Below are 15127 nucleotides of genomic sequence, written 5' to 3'. Positions count from 1 at the left end.
ATGGTTATATACAAACCACATAAAAGACAGAATAAATGTATGCCCAGTGCTGGGCCTCATGGATAAGAGACTATATTGTAAACAAACATGGTGACCTTTTCAAGCATAAGAGTACCCAGCACAGTACCTAGCACATCATCAACACTGAAAAATATTATTAAGCAAACATTAATTGGTCAATTACTTTTCTTCTAGAAGTTTCTATTCAATTGGAAAACTTGATGAATTATCCAAATAGACTTTTATTAAAATCCTTTCTGTAAGTGTGTTTTCTTTTTGGCCAAGATCTCTAAGTTTTTGAATCAGACAAACCAGATTGTCTAACATCATCGACACTTCAAATTTGTATTAGTGTCCCAGCGTCTGCATTAATAAGGCCATATTATCTGCCGGTGGCCCTGCATTTTTGCTGTAGAAAGCCATGGCAATCCCATTTAAAATCTTTTAACCTATTCACTTCATGGTAGCAGCAGTAGCAGAGCCTTCTGGGCTTTGTAACATAATAGCGCCCCTTTATCACGCTGAATGGTTTATTAGAACCTGCTTGTACTGATGATTTAGTTTTACCATGGTGAGGCCACCACTCCAGGGCTTTCCACTCTGTTTGGGGACTCTTCTGTCATTTTAATGTTTAGGGGTTTGTTTGTTTTCTTGTGAAATGGGCTTTCATTTAATTTTAGCATTATTTACATTATTTATTATCAGGAGACAAATTGAAGACTTGGGGGTTGAGAACAGTGCACTGTACTGCAGAATCCCTCTAAAATCTGTAGTGTACCAATATCACCGAGAATATTCTGACTCCCAAAAGTCAACACACAGACTCTTGTTTCGGTTACAGAACCAAATAGAAAAATAATTCCTAACCATCTTCAAAAGCTGAATTTCACAAACCCAACTGCTCTGTTATGCTTAATGGAGTTTCACACCCTGACTAATTTCCTTTGTCTTTTTAAATTCTACAGTTTCTGGGTATGGTAAGGGCAAAAAACAAAAGCTAAGACCTGAGGTCCTAATACCAAATACTGAGTAAAGTTAAACCCCTTGCTTCTTCTTCTTCTTCTTTTTTTTTTTTTTCATTCTATCTTTTAACTCTATTTGCAGGCATGAAATTCTGCCTTTAATTTCATTATAAACCCTGCCTAGTGCCTCTGCCCCATACTTCCATGTCCCCATTCAAGGAGGGACCATGAATAGAACCTCAGCCCACAAGGTACCAGTGGGTTCAGCACCCTTCTGAGGTTAATTCTCTCCAGCCTATTTTGTAAACCTACCAATTGGGTTGGACTGGTCTTGGCTTTCTCCTCCTCTCTGTCTGAAATGGGCTTTAATTATCAATACATTTCCCTCTTTGCCCTCCCAAGACCTGGGATTTAATGACAAATCTAATCACAGTAAAAGTACAATTGAAAAAATAATGACAAATCTAATCACAGTAAAAGTACAATTGAAAAAATAATGCTAATTTTTCAAAAACAATGTAATTTTCATAAAATAAACATAATATCATGGTGAAAAAGTATCATATTGCTGAATTTATGCTATTTTAGATATGGAAGAACATAATGTTCTAAATTAAGTTTGTTAGCTAAGGATTGATTGGCAGATCTCAGCTTCCATTTAACCACAGCATGAGAAATACCTTTGTTTTTTTCAGGCCACTTCTCAAATCATCAGATAACAAGAAAGCACTTTTTAAAACAATAATTAAAGGGCTAGTCAGAATAACTAACAAAAACCTTGCGTTTTAAAATCGATCAACAAAACCCAAAAGCTAAAATTATTCCTACCTCCATTCTTAATATCAGCAATGACATGAGAGATTTAATTAGGTGTAAAATGATCAAGAAAACATGGGAAAAAACTAAATATCTATAAAACTATTTCTTTCGTAACTTTGCTATGGATTAGGCTTTCAACTGCCATTGAAACAGTGAAATTGTTTATATATCTGGCCTTGCAGACCACGATATTCCACGATGTTTGCTGTGTAAACCAGCAAAGAACAAAGACAATCGATGAGGGTGGATTCTTCCAAATTTCGGCAGCCTGCAATGCTAAGATACCCTTCCCGGTGACACATCCAAATGAACTCCATCCAGAATCAGACCTTTGCATTTGTCGACCTTTGGTGGAGGGGGAAGAAAAAAAGCTAATGGATAAATTCCATGACTACTTTCTTTCTGGTATGCAAATTTTCTTTGGCAAGTTCTCGTAACAGAAATCTCATTGAATTTAATGAAATCGATGCAACAGCCAAAAGTTAATACCATTTAGGTATCAAATGTGACAATCACCATTATTGTTTGATTGACTTCAAAAAGAAACGTACAAAACATCTCTGATCTCTTGTTCAGTTTCTGGGGATTTCAGAAGAAATTCGGTTAGTAACTGAACATAATTTATTTCTAGTTACTTTTTTTTTTTCAGAGCTGGAAAATACTATAGTCATTGGCATTTGAATTGTTCCACAAATGATTTTTTTTCTCCCAATATGGACTGATTACAGTCTGAAGCTTCATGCATTCTTTTAATAAATTAGTTATTTGATAAAACAATAGAATCAAAAACCTCATTTGAAACCATAAGAATAAAGAATAAATAGCATCCAGTGTGACAATCCAAACATAAGGCTGTAGTATCTTTTTGTTCATCATTCACTAAAGCTTGACATGAAACATGAGTTAAAAGTAACTGCCTAAAACAACAGAAGCCCTCCTGCTTTCTCCTGTATAGCTTCCAATTTGTCTTTGATCCGAGTTTTAAAAACAGAATAAAACTTAGCACTGACTTTTAAGAAAAATATAACCAGATTTCACTTCCTTATAAAATAGATCCTTTTAATGTTGTGTGAATGAGCTTTCTTACTGGAGACAGCACTGACTTATGGCATTAAATAATCTTAAAACAAGTCCTACAATGGTTTCAGTATAATTCTTAAGAAAACTTCCACCACTTCACTGAATATAGCCTGAGTTTTAGAGAGTTCTGAAATTATAAGTAACAAAATGCGTCACTCTGCCTTTCTCTGATTAGTTTTCTTTCTAATACTCTCTATTCTTAGCATCTAGCAGGATGCCTAGTTTGCGACTGGTATTTAGCAAGTATTTGATCAATGAATAGTATTTAAAATGAATGAATCAATAAACATCTTAGTTAGCCATGTTAATTATTAAGTGATGGACAGATTTTTCAAAATTCATATCCATAAAAAGAAGTTCCTACAAATGTAGAGGATATGCTCTCCATATTTAATGTAGGAATGGGAAACTGAAGTTAAGCGGCACATGAAAATGAAATCTCCCAAGCAGTAACGTAACCACGTATATCAGGCTTTCTGATTCAGGTTCTCTTGTTTAGTAAAATATTTAAGTCTAAATTTTTAATCTTTTTTTTTAAAGCACTCTTAAGTTTCATGGACTAAGTGCTAGTTATTCATTTTAGTACTTTTTTCTACGATTTTCAGAAGGATAAAAAAGGAAGAAGCAAAAAGCCACTTATGCCTCTGCTTCCAAAACATGATGTCATTATAATGAAGACAAGTAATGGGACCACAGAGAGATGCCTTCATTCAGCCTTCAGGTATCCACAGAATATTATTATTATCTCCCCCACCACACACACACACACCACACACACACACACACACACACACACACACACAAACATCTGCAAGATTTTTCAGTCTTATCCTAGAAAGAGCCAAAATAAACTGCATTTTCTGGTGAGAAGGAAATTGGTATTCAAAACCATAGAAAGCATAGATATAAATAACAAATTATAGTTCTGAATATTCATAACTGTATTCATTAGATTTCATTGCCTTAGTTATTGGCCAAGTTGTTATGAGTACTGATATGAATCAAAAGATAAGAGTATTGATTTTGGAAACCAACCCTTCATCTTACCCTTAGTGCCACCATTTTATGGTTGTGTGATTCTGAAGTTTACCAAACAAGTATCTGGTAAATATAAAATGTATACAGTTTCTGCACACATATATGTATGTGTATGTTGCTTTGAGTAACTTAAAAATCATAGATTTTTCTAAAATCTGAAATTTTATTATTGTATTATTCATAATTTCAAAGCAGAGAAATGTGCAGAGAAATAAAGTAAGTCCGACGGTAAAAAAACAAATTGTCTAACTACATGTTGAGGCAATTCATAAAATGGAATTTTATCTTATTATTGAGAATATAGTATAACATTTAAAATACTTAAATCAGCTATACGGACTTTCCAGATATTTTATTTCTACCTAAACTAACATGCTATGATTAATTCTGAGCACCTATAACATAATCTTAAACTCTAATGTGACAAGTCCGAAAAATGAAGAACCTTTTTTTTTAACCCAGGCTTTCATAATTTAAAATGTAACCTTTTGGTTTACCTGATGCCTGCAAGCAGTGACATAGATGTTGACAGCATTAATATCACTATTTCGGTCACTAAAATCTATAGCAAATACATTAGCAGCCACAAACGGAGGTGGTTTTCCAGAGAGCTTGCTAATTGCATTGCAGCTGTGAACTTAGTTTTGCAGTGTTCATACAGAAAAACACAGAGCTGAGAAGGAAACACAAACCTTAAGAAGACTGTAAACAGATTGATAGCTACTGCTGAAGCCATGTATTTGTATTTAGATTATATATCATGTTCACATTATTGATATTGTAGACTGATATTTTTCAAATCTTGATGAAAGAGATAGAGACTATCTATTAGTTTGAGACAGAACAATTTACCAAATGCTCTAAATTAAAGTTAGGAATTTAATTGAGTACAAGAGCAGATCTACATTAGAATCTCGGATGAACTGAATTCTTACTCTTCTTTAATTTGGCTATATCTACCTTCAGTCTCCCAATGCCCTCCAGGGCAAAGAAATCTCCTGTGTTCAAAGCACAAGTCCTTGAGTTCCTGGTGATAACCTTAGAGAATGTAGTCAAAGATGACCTATCAGAGAGGAGTAAAGCTGGGTTTCCAAAATAAGCAACCTTATCTGTGTAGCCTACACTTTTAAATGCCACATAGCCGTTTGCCCTTCTATCAAAAGGCAAACTTATCCACCAGATACTCCTGGACAACAAAGGAAATGTGATTTTCAATACCGAGCAATTAGTAATTTTTAAAAGCCGTCACTCTGTTTCTATCATAAAGAATAAATACAATTCATTATCATATCTCTGCACCCCAATTTTGCTGTTTTCTTTAAAAACCAAAAAGAATTAACAGTTAAAAATCACTTTCCTTATTCCATCTGCTGAAAATCACAGATCTTTAAGACTGGAAAGAAGTTTTTCAATTACTTGCTTTCTTTCTCATTTTGCACATGGAAAAACACAGTTAGAGAGATGATGAGTATGATGAGGGCCCCTTCCGAAGTCATAGGCTGGTTGGGGGCCCCAAACCCCTGGCTCCCTGACCCTGCTCATTCCACTGCCTGTCTCAGCAGAGCGCTCCAAGGATGTACATTTCTTAAAAGTCAATGCTCCTCACACACCTTCAGAAAAAACATAAAGAGGGTATTCATTAGATTTCATTGCCTTCGTTATTATCCAATTTGTAAAAGGATAAAGACATTTTTGTTCAAAGCATCATGATACACCATTGGGCAATGGTCATAAATTCAATATTCTCCTAAGAATTAATCTAAGAATAGAAAAGGACAGGTATACCTTTATTTGATAGCACTGCCATACCGTTAAAAGAAAAGATACTTTCCAAATAAAACAAGTTATTGGCAGTAAAATGCGGGGTTTCCCCACCAATTTTAACATCAAATAATCATCTTAGGAAGCCCCAACTGCCAGTGTCAAGAGGACAAAGGGATCCGTGAATGGCATGTTGTTAGATTATCCTTCTTCAATGTGTCCCTCCTTTCCCTTTTATTCTCTCTTCTTTGTGATTGCCTAAGCACAAAACATAATCTTAATTTTATGATTGACTTAATTTATGACTTTGTGATTAACTTGATTCATGTGGAACTTAAAGATGGAAGCATATCACATAACCTATAAGAAAGCATTCATGGTTCATAAGTTATTTAACTAATGCTTATTCTAAGCCCTCACATATCATGATTTGCCCTGAAGTGATAACTGAGAATAGAAGATAAATGAAAATGACTCAGGAATAATTGGACATTTTATATTTGAGATTTAAAATTTAGTAAAACAATCTAGACTTTGTTCGTCCAATGAAGTTTCATGTAGTTGAAACAAACAAAATCAGAGTTTACTAAGCACAGTACTTTGTTCATCTTATGTCAATATTGAAACAAAGGGACAGGGTACTCGAAATTCTATTGTTTTGAAAAAAAAGGGGGGTCCATTTTATTCCAACTCAAAATACATTATAAAAATGGACATAAAAATAACAAATTGCCAAAAATGATAAAACTTAATTCCTTAGATGTAATAATTGAATTTTAGTAGATCTGTGTGTTTCATAAATATCAATTAAAATATTTTATTGTACTACACTTTTGCAGTTGAACTTCAATCTATGTTAATTCATTACAACTCTACATATTGGATTTTATTTTTCAGCAATTTATGCCATAAAGATGATAAAATCAAACTGCGAGAGAATGGGAGTCAGAAGGAACGTGACAGATATTTTGGTTTAAGGGCAAAGGCATGAGTTTGAATCTCACACAGACTCTCACCTTGCTTAAGATACACGATCTTACACAAGCTGTTTCACTGCTTTGGGCTTTGACTTCCTTTTCTGTATAGAGGTGGGTAAAAAATACCCACCTCACGTGCTTATTTTAGTAAGAATTCTAGGGTCTCAGGGTTGCTATTATCTAATTTCTCCTCACCCCCTTTCTTTGAAATGGGAAAATCCATGCAAGAGCCAGGGTCATTCATGTTGTCAGGTACCATCCCTGGGGGAATTCGCTTTGCTTGTTTCAAATGTGCCCTTTGCCCAGGCCTTATGCTCAGGCTGTGTGGATAAAGAGGGGGAAAATCTTTTCATATTGAAAACTGGTTTGATTCCTACTCTTAGCAGCTGAATACCTAAAAGGGAGGACCAAGGGTCCCCAGGGAACAGCAGTAAGTATCTGTAGTAACATGAGATATAAAATAACTGTATACATTGCTGTTGCTTATTTCATACGTCATAACTCAAACGTCCCACTCTGAAGTATTTATCAGTCCAGGATGCTATAACAGAACCCCACAGACTGGGTGGCTTCAACACGGAAATGTATTTCCCACAGTTCTGAAGGCTGGGAGGTCTGAGCTCAGGGTGCCAGCATGATTGAGGAGTTCTGGTGACCCTTCCTTGGTTCATGGATAGCTGTCTTCTTACTGTGTCCTCACATGGCAGAGAAAGGGAGACCATCTTTCGTGTCTTTTTAAAGGACACTAATCCCATTCATGAGGCCTCCACTCTCAAAATCTAAGGCCCAGCCTCCAAATACCGTCACGTTGGAAATTTAGTCTTCAACATAAGAATTTAGGGGGAATGAGGGAACACAAGCCTTCTGTCCATAGCAGATGGAGTAGGGAGACTTTGTAGACTGGCAGGATTCAAGGTGACATGCCAGCTGTTAGCGTCGGCCCTCTCACTTCCCTTACCTGACCCTTCTCCTCATGCCTTCATTTCTCTTCCTCTAGTCCCCCCAGGTGCCACCTTAGAGGCAGGGCTGTGCTGTTTTTCGCTACCACTCTGCCCCATCTATCTATTCCTCTAGCAAACTTCCTTTCCTTCCCTGCTGTTTAGTTAGATAGTATGAGGAAAGTGCCTGCTTCATTCCCAGGCAGGTAAGTGACTATCTACTTTTATCTTCTGTGGCGCATTTGCTTGAAAATCCTAATAAATCTCGAATGGACCATATCCCAAGCAATGTGAACAACATTTTCAGGTGATGTCTGGTCACTCCTTTGAAAAACTGGGAGTACAAGGAATCCAGATGAGCTAACTTTGCACATGAAACGTGATTGCAGCAGCATCTCTAAACGGGAAGCTCGCTTCCAGCCTAACACCCAGGGGAAGGCTGGTCTCTTTATTTACAAAACTCCTAGGGCTCATGGGATTTACTGTCTTTTAGCTCATTAAAGCTTTTCTTTCTAAAAACAGACCTTCCAGCTTTCATTTCTCTGCTGGTAGCTCTTTAAGGACTCCACTCTCCCTTCTGATTTCTGCTCCTTGGACACGGATTCCCTCATGTTGTACTGATTCATCCACAACCAGGGCTCCCTTCCTGACAGCTGGCCTGTGCTTTGTTACGGGAGTTCCCCAACCTAGAGCTGGCTCACTTCATCATTGTTAATTTACAGTGTCACAGGTGTATTTCTGAACAATTTAATAAGTGTAATTGAATCCATTATACACCAAACAAGTTGTTTCACAAAATTCTATTCATTGGGTTGCCTTCTACTGAGGAACACCAGTAATTACTCTCATGATATAGAATACTTAATAATCCAGGCATCCCTGCAGAAACAGAAAAATCATCTTGAACACACGTACCTCTTCAAATGACTACAGTGATCATTGGCTTCCAGCCAATGATAAAGAATGTTTTAAAAGAGCTAGGATTTTTCATACGATAAATGAATACGTAAGATTTTTCTGTTTTTTTTCTCTTTTTTTTTTTTTTTTAGGAAGGGACTGTATCACATAACATGCCTTGTCTATATTCGGAAAATGAGAACCAGATCATTATATGCATCCACTTACTTCAGGAGCACTGCTATGCCTCAGCCATTTGAAGGGTTTGCTTAATTATCTTGCAGGGGAAGAGTAAGAGCTTTATGGCTATCTAAAGATGCTGCTAATGTAGGATAAAATGCTTTTTCATGAATGTTTTTGAGGTTTAACGTTAACGCACTGTATTATTACTCCATAGAGGGAAATGAAATGTAGTGCAAAAACTAAATACACCCAATGCATCAAATCAAGGCCAAGAAGAATTGTGTTTCATGGAGAAAAGTTGTCACTGAGATGGCAACTTGCTTGTGTTTGTTAAAATAGATAAACAGATTGCTTAAATAGTGTGGATTGCTTAGGATGCATGATCATTGTGGGCTTCTGGAAAATGTGTGTCCTTTCAATAAGTCAAAAACGTTTTTTTGACTAATGTTAGAAGATGCTAAATTTATCAGGCTGGTTATTCATTGAAGAAATATCAGAGTTTTACATGAGTTGCTCCACACTGAGTTGAACTAGTTTTAAAATGAGATCTCTAACACATTTGCTATTTAATCGCAAACTTATGACTAAGATGAAAGGTAACTGGAAGCAACAGAAAGAAGACTGACTCTGGTATCAGAAATAGTCCCTGGTCCAGTTTTTACTGCTAATGAGCACTGCTAGCCTGGACCTAGACTAAACACACGTTTTAGTCTTTTAAACCAGTACATTTAAACTATATTTATACATACATACCCCACAGGCTCCAGTTATATTGATCAAGACCTAAATTAAGAAGAAAGAGAAAAATAAAAGCTCTAAATTCTTGACCTTCCCAAAGGGAGCATTAAAAGCCATAATTTTGTTCCTCTCCTTGATAGTTACATAAAATTTTAGCCTTCTCTTGAAAAAGATTGAAATAGCAACTGGTAGAATGAAAAAGAGAGTGGCTACACTTCCACTTGTAAAAAAAAAAATAAAATAAAAGGCAATAGTATTACATATTTTTAAAAGTATAAATCAGAATGACAAAAGAATAACAGAATAATAAAAGTAAAGGGTCTAAATTTCCCCTTTATAAGGCAAAGACTCTCAGAAACAATTGAAAATAATAACCTGTTACTTCTTACACAAAATATCGCAAAAATAATGTATCACAAGAAAATATCATACACAAGACTCTAGAATGCAGTTCCACCCCTCAAAGAAAAACCCAGAGTACAAATATTGATATCACTATTATTTGCAGTAATGACTACATTCTCTGTAAGCTCTACAAAATGGGGACAGTGAATTTTGTTTATAGGCTCCTAAAAGCATTTGGAATGTAATCAAACTTAAAGAAATACTTGTTGAGTGAATAAATCAACTAATTAGTCATTGTTTTGTTAAGACATGAAATTGAGTAAAGAGGGCAATTTTGCATTGATGAAGTTTAAATCAATAGGAAATTTATAACAGTGTTCCACTTTTATGCCCTGAATATTCTCAAAATGTTTTAATTTCAAAATGTCAAATGACGGAAATGCAGTCTTAGGTGTGCTCAAGTTACATTAAGAAATTGTATGGCTAAAAATATGGAAGTGATCTAGGTGTCCACTGATGGATGAATGAAGAAAATATGGTACACCTGGAATACTATTCAGCCTCAAAAACATGAAGGAAATCTATCATTTGCAACAACATGGATACCTTGAGGATATTATGCTAAGTGAAATAGGTTGATCACAGAAAGGCAAATACTGCATGGTTTCACTAATATGAGGTACCTAGAGGAATCAGACTCATAAAAGCAGAAAGGAGGATAGTGGTTATCAAGGGTAGGAGAGTTATGAAGTTGGGAAGATGTTGGTCGAAGGACACAAAGTTTTATTTAGGCAGGAAGAAAAAGTTCAAAAGTTCTATTGTGCAATATGGTGACTAGAGTTAATAACAATGTATTGTATACTTGAAATTGCTGAGAGTAGATTTTAAGTGTCCACACACACACACACACAGATACATATGTGAGAGAATGCAAATATTAGTCAGCTTCATTTAGCCATTCCACAATGCATGCATATGTGAAAACATCATGTTGTATACACTAATTATACACATTTTTTATTTGTTACACAGCTAAATCAAAGGATGCACATGTCAGAGTAACTGGAAAGACAGCACATGAATGCTACACAGGAGTCCTGTTACGTACAACCCCACTCACAATCACCTCTTTCTTCATTCTCTGCACAGCAGGTTCACTGCCCACTTAATAGCCCCATTAAGGAAACCCAGGTTCTCCTATATTTCAACCTCCATTTAGATACATTACCTCACACTATTGATAAGTATCATCAGCCTTCCTAGCTTTGCCAATGCCTCAATTCCCTTTCCCCACTCCTGCACATCACTCCGACAATCACTGGTCTACTTTATTGAACCTGCCTCATGGGCAGCATCCATATGAGGCAAATTTGTGAAGAGTTGCATTCCTCTGCTAAGCAGTTTGTAAGGCATTCTAGCTTAAATAGGGAAGCAGATAATTGTTTTCACCAACATCCACCCCCTCGAAACGATCCCACTAAAATTTTTTTATTATTATTATACTTTATGTTCTAGGGTACCTGTGCACAACGTGCTGGTTTGTTACATATATATACATGTGCCATGATGGTGTGCTGCACCCATTAACTTGTCATTCACATTAGGTATATCTCCTAATGCTATCCCTCCCCACTCCCCACAGCCCTATCCCACTAAAATTAAAGCAAGGTCATTGCAGCCTGGGGGCTAGAATAATGAGAGATTATTGACAAAGAAACTAGTTACAAAAATGCTGAGAAAATCCAGGCAATAAATAGAGAACTTGGATTAGCATGATCAGTAGGAATAAATTGGAGAAGTTGGGTTGGTAACACATTTGTGATTTAACAGGATAAGGTGGTTAACAAATAAGGTATGGAGTTAAAGGTGACTTCAAAGTGAATAGTTTGCAAGATTCAGGGAATCATGATGCCATTCATACACAGACAGAATCATTTTAGAAAGAAACGACATCTTTGAGGGAAAAGGTAATGGCTTTCATTCTGGGCATCCTAATTTTGATGAATCCACGGGGCATTCAAGATGAGAAATCTAGTAGGCAGTTAAGAGGAATTTGGTCTAAATAATGTAGCTAATCTGGTAACAGGCTGTTTTGACTGAGTACCAGCCATAGGCAAGGAGTAATCATTGGAATACTAAGAAAGTACTAGATTTTATGGTAGATTAGATCAAGAAGATGGATAAATAGCTCTTTGGCACAGCTGTACATCTTAGTGCCTATTTTGGGTCCTCAATAGAAATAGATTAGGACAGATTGCACCTATGGACATGGTGCAATATTTAAAGGTAAGCCATGCTGTAAATAAATTAACATAATATTCAGTGTCTTTAAAAATATTAGTCATAAGCTACATAAACAAAAATAGCAATGCTAACATTGTAAAAGTAAATTTAGTTAAATGAAGTTATTAATGACTCAAACTTACATCTCCCCACTTCTTAAATCCCACAAGATTCCTCTTGTATGTAAGCAACACTTTCCTCAAACCAAGAGCCTTTTAGGAGCCTTCTATCATATCCATCTGGCACCAGGGTAGCAACGTTATGGATCATTGAGACAGGTTGGCTAGAAAGGTAGATCACTTTTGTCAAGGAAGAAAATTTAAAGAGTCAAAGGATCATAACTCTTATCCTCTACAGTAAAAATGGCATTGTTGATGATTTAAGAACTTTGGATGGTGCTATTCAGCCCAGATAATTATAAAGAATACCCCATTGTGGAACAGTATTCCATAGGTCTGTAAATTTTCTGTCACTTTTCCTATTTCAGCTCATCTTATACATCAAACAACTCACCCTATCTGTAAAATGGAAGATATGCCATATAACAGTTATATCAAAAAAGATCTTTTATGTGAAATCACTTCATAAAGTGCTGTTTGAACCTAAGGTATCAGTAGTTATTTTAGCCTATCACATGAATAGTGCAGCCAGACTCCAAGATTTAGAGATTTAGAGTCGAGCTCCTTTTTTTTTTGGCCAAGCTCTTGGAAATAGTACCCTGGATTCTAAAATAGAAACATGGCAGTACAGAATTATGATCACCGCTCTGGAGTTACTGGATTTAATTCTTGGTTCAAATAACAATGATAATAAAACCAACTTCAAATTCAGCACTTTTTTCCATGCATTGTCAACTCCTTTCGAATTTCATCTTTGACCCTGAAGTACAGATTCAATTCTTTCTTCAGAATGTTCACATTTATTTCACCTTCCAAATTACCTCCTTTTTCCTTGGTCTCTGAGTTTCACAGGTACCTGATGCATAATTTATGCCCTAGAGACAAAAATATTGGCTGCCAAGATGCATAAAACTAGTGGCTCAGCTGTGAGGATGATTAAGAATGGACACCATTTTATTTCATTTTAATTTAGTTTTGTTTAACTCTAGTTTCAGTTTTGATCATATTTCACCAGACTTTTCCATTTTTTTTCTTTGATAACAACATAATTCAGGGAGAAAGTACAAATTTGCCACAGGTTGAACATTTAGTTTGTATTCCTTAAAAAATAATGCTGTGCTTAGTTTATTGCCAGAAAACGTCTTGCTTGATGTTTTGGTCTGTTTTGTTTTTAATGTTTTAAACAAAGAATCTTCTCGCCTTTACTTCGAGTTTCTTCCAAAGATACATATGCATTTCTAGGAAGAGGAAACAAAGAGTTGTAAGACATCTATCATCATAAAAAATTAATCATTTGACTCATTCCCTGTCCTGCTTGTTTCAATTAGTATTTGTAGCTTCCCAAGACCATATTGTTCTTCATCTGTATGTAAGAGCTCTGGTGTACCTAGAATTTGTAAGGTGTCCAATAAAAATGAAAAAGGGTCTCTCCATTTACTTTTCAATGGTAAAAAAAAAAATAGAAGAGAATCAATTTGATATAACTCTCTCTTTTACTCTAATCTTATTCTCTGCCTTGTGTTAATTTCTAGCAAGGCCCTAAACAACTGAAAAATGAACAAGTTGATTGACCTTTAGCAAGTGAATACATTGTTCCCTAAATGGTTTCAATCACACAGGTTAGCTCTGTTGAGGGTTGCACTCACTGTGATGTTCTAAAGAGACTATATGGTTTCTGAGAAGATAAAATATTTGGTAGCACTGAAATAGGTAGAATATAATCCTAGGTAATATTCTGGTGCTGTGTTGTGGATTTGCAATAAATCAATTCAGACAAACTGGAACTACATTTCCCAGAATTCCTTTATCTGGAGAGTTCTGGGTTGGGGGTGGAGCATAAGATAATTTGCACAAGATTTAAAAGGTAAAAGTGAAGTAGCAGCCATACTCTTTGCTTGCTGTAAAGGTCCACAAGGGCGCCAGGCTGTGCTTCAGACAGCACACGTGGTGGTCCCAGTGCCAGCCCAACTGGTTGGCTGGGGTAGTAGCCAAGTGCAGCTCCTCAGCTCCTTCCCACTCCCCTCCTTCAGCTTATCCCACCCATGGCAGCAGTGGATTTAGCTCCATGAGGAAAGGCTCCAGCTTCTCCAGCAAATGGATTCCATAATCAAAGATGGAGGCTAACAGGTGGTAAGAGGGGCTAATGGGTCCCATTTGGTCCTTGTGGGAACCAGCTCAGCCTCAGGAGTTCCACATTGTTCGAACCCCTCTCTACTTCACACCCTGTTTTCTCCCAACTGCCTGCCCCCTGGACTTAAGGCTCCAGCACCAGATAGTGAAGGAGCAGCCCCACATTGACTGCTTCATGTGTCTCAGTCCACCTTCACGTGTCTCAGTCTGCTTAGGCTGCTATAAAAAATAACAAAGACTGGGTAGCTTGAACAACACTTACTTGTTCACAGTTGTGGAGGTTGAAATGTCCATGATCAGAGTTCCCGCATGGTCTGGTTCTCGTGAGGACTCTTTCTGGCTTGCAGATTGGGGCCTTGCTGTATCCTCACGTGGCATAAAGAGAGCTCTTGTCTCTTCATTCCCTTGGAAAGGCTCCAGTTCCATCGTGAGTTCCACCCCCATGACCTAGTCCACGCCCAGTTACCTCCCAAAGGCCCCACCTCCAAATACCATCACACTGGAGATTAGGGCTTCAACATATGGATTTTGTGGACTGCAAACATTCAGTGTATAGCAACCAGCTCCCACTTCTAGTGGACCTGCTTTTCTGACTCAAGCTCTAAATGCTGCACAGTGAAACTGCCTTCTTCGTGACTGTTCTTATGTGCTGTTTACCGCACTCTTTCCCATATCTCTGCCTCTCAGAATCTGATCTAAACTTACAGGAAAAACTCAAAGTCTACCTTTTGCATGAAGCCTTCCCTGATATTTATGGTAAAAATTAACCACTTTCTCCTGCATGTCCCTAAGCACTTTAGTTATATCTCTCTTCATGCACTTAATGCACCCTACCTTGTATGGCAATTCTGTGTATC

General features: G+C 36.7%; 1 long non-coding RNA gene across 1 annotated transcript; it reads right to left on the bottom strand.

Moving 5' to 3' along the window:
* Positions 1-13076: 13076 nt before the first annotated feature.
* On the bottom strand, positions 13077-14708 carry LOC112623331. The gene is made up of 2 exons (XR_003119121.1): positions 14533-14708; positions 13077-13378 (listed from the first exon to the last, which is right to left on the bottom strand). It is a non-coding gene; the product is annotated as an uncharacterized LOC112623331 (long non-coding RNA).
* Positions 14709-15127: the final 419 nt, after the last annotated feature.

This window comes from Theropithecus gelada, chromosome 4 (assembly GCF_003255815.1).
Source record: "Theropithecus gelada isolate Dixy chromosome 4, Tgel_1.0, whole genome shotgun sequence".
NCBI lineage: Eukaryota > Metazoa > Chordata > Mammalia > Primates > Cercopithecidae > Theropithecus > Theropithecus gelada.
This window is presented reverse-complemented; position numbering and strand designations above follow the sequence as displayed.